This window comes from Sphaeroforma arctica (genome assembly GCF_001186125.1).
Source record: "Sphaeroforma arctica JP610 unplaced genomic scaffold supercont1.4319, whole genome shotgun sequence".
NCBI classification, from domain to species: domain Eukaryota; class Ichthyosporea; order Ichthyophonida; genus Sphaeroforma; species Sphaeroforma arctica.
This window is the reverse complement of record NW_014036239.1, coordinates 1-2,552: the sequence shown is the minus strand read 5'-3', so window position 1 is coordinate 2,552 and position 2,552 is coordinate 1. Positions and strand designations below refer to the sequence as shown.

The following is a 2,552-nucleotide window of genomic DNA, read 5'->3' as shown; positions in this document are numbered from 1 at the left end:
ATATTTGTGTGTGTGTGCGCGTGTATTTACATATATATAAGCAGAATGTGTACTCTCCTCTAGATGTCCTAGTAATTCAAACATATTTCTGTCTCAGGAGTATCATACTGTCACCTCACAACGAAATTCAACACCGAATGTATTCAACTGTACCCATTGTCGCCTTCGTTGTAGGTGACTGTCTTGCATTGCACCCCGTCGTTCCTTCTACGGCTGCCCAATGAGATTGCTTGCTCGGCACAGAGTCGTCTGCGATTGGTCGCACTCGGTGGCGAGCAGTTCCCTGGTCCAATCAAAATCAAGCAATGGCTTACCTCTACGCCAATGAAAATTGAGAAATGGGATTCTGCAGCAACAAGCACAACCTCCAGGAGTCCCCTGGATACAAACCCACCAGCGCAGGTGGGGACATCCGAGTGCGACTCAACTGCAGCCACGCACAAACCAATCAGTGCGCGCCACGGCGTAGCGCTATTCAATCTGTACGGCACAACGGAACTGTCGGTATGGGCTATGAGTCATCGTGTAGGTACTTTGGTAGGTATGAGCCGTAGACCGAACGAGCGCCCACGGCCTGCCAGTCTGGTAACGGCGACCGACGCTACAACAGCACCCCCCGGAACACCTACAAAGGCGAATGGACTGCAGTTGATGGCAGGGGCTGCGCATTGCGGACGACTGACCTGTCGCACTTACGCCGAGGATTCGTTTCCTCTGGGAAAGGCCTTGCCGTCGGTGGAGGTGAAGGTGTGTCTATGTGGAACCGTGCGTGTGTGTACATACGTAGATGGGGTAGGTGTATACAGCATGTAACTATGTGTATATGTGGTGTATATAGCATGTGATTGTGTGTGTGTGTGCATACGTAGTTGGGGTAGTTGTATATAGCATGTAATTGTGTGTGTTGTATATAGCATGTGATTGTGTGTGTGTGTTGTATATAGCATGTGATTGTGTGTGTGTGTGCATACGTAGATATGGTAGATGTATATAGCATGTCATTGTGTGTGTGCGTGTGTAAGCCGACTGTGGTACAGGATAAGAGTACTATACTCAACATGTCATGCGTTTCTGTAGGTAAACCCGACTGTGGTGCAGGATAAGAGTGAGCAGGAGATATATATTGGCGGGCTGGCGCGCGTGTGTGATATCCAGGGAATGCCGTACGGTGAATTCCGGAGATCGGGCGGTGAGTATACGTACGGCTATACGCACAAAAAAAACCCATGGTTCTGGTACCGGGAAAAACCGGTTTTGAGTTTACACGCCACGTGATAGGGACGTTTCGGTTACGCATCTACGGGCGAGTGCGTATCTATTGCATCGAGTATCGCCAGTTGGACGCTGTATACGATTACACTCATGGTGTTTGATTAGTTTAGTACTATCACCTGACCCTTCACACTACACTCATGGTGTTGGATTAGTTTAGTATTATCACCTGACCCTTCATACTACACTCATGATGTTTGGTATGTTTAGTGCTGTCACGTGCCCTTAGATACTGCTTTGGCGGTCCCAACCAAGAGTGTGCTGGTGAGGGGGGGCCAATAGAAAGATCAGCCAAATGCGCACGAACACTCACAGTGTCACCGGTGAAACGCACGCATTGTCAAGTACTTCATACCTCTCATTTGCGTACAGTCTCATGGGCTGCAAGTACTGTATGCGGTTTTGAGGTTCTGTTACATGCACACTCTACGCTTGTGCATGAGGTCACACAACCACAGGACGGGTGTGTACATACGCACTTTGACGCCAATGCCACATGCGTACACTTACAACTAGTGTGGGCAATCGAGCTCACACAGTCACTGTGAGGGTTCCGTTCATGTAAATCCCAAAACCCTATCGCCATTAAGCAGTGCGGATGGCGACTCTGTAACAAGGCAAACCGCTACCATGGCTGTTCTGAAATCAGTGAGGGGCATCGCGCACGTGTGACAGTGTGAACTAATTAATATGCGAGTGCGAACTAATTAGTATGCGAGAGTGTGTGAATTATTTAATATGCGAGTATGAACTAATTAGTCTGCGAGTGTGAACTATTTAATACACGAGTGTGAACCAATTAGTATGCAAGTGCGAACTAATTAGTATGTGAGCGTGAACTATTTGATATGCGAGTGTGACCTAATTAGTATGCGAGTGTGAACTATTTAATATGCGAGTGTGAACTAATTAGTATGCGAGTGTGAACTATTTGATATGCGAGTGTGAACTAATTAGTATGCGAGTGTGGACTAATTAGTATGCGAGTGTGAACTAATTAGTATGCGAGTGTGAACTAATTAGTATGCGAGTGTGAACTATTTGATATGCGAGTGTGAACTAATTAGTATGCGAGTGTGGACTAATTAGTATGCGAGTGTGAACTAATTAGTATGCGAGTGTGAACTAATCATTAACAACCGACACCCACAGATATCACGCATGTGTGTGAGTGTGGGCGTTGGTGGTATGTGGGACGGACCAACGGACAGTTCAAACGCCACGGTCACCGTCTGCACTATGCACAAATAGGTGAGTGCAACAGGAGAGCATGTGTATCC

At 47.2% G+C, this 2,552-nt stretch overlaps 1 pseudogene across 1 annotated transcript; it reads left to right on the top strand.

Annotated features, from left to right (window-relative positions):
* Positions 1–324: 324 nt before the first annotated feature.
* SARC_14222 (hypothetical protein) lies at positions 325–2,523 on the top strand (annotated as a pseudogene; the record flags this gene model as incomplete). Its single annotated transcript has 3 exons — positions 325–747; positions 1,078–1,189; positions 2,425–2,523.
* Between the last annotated feature and the right edge of the window lie 29 nt (positions 2,524–2,552).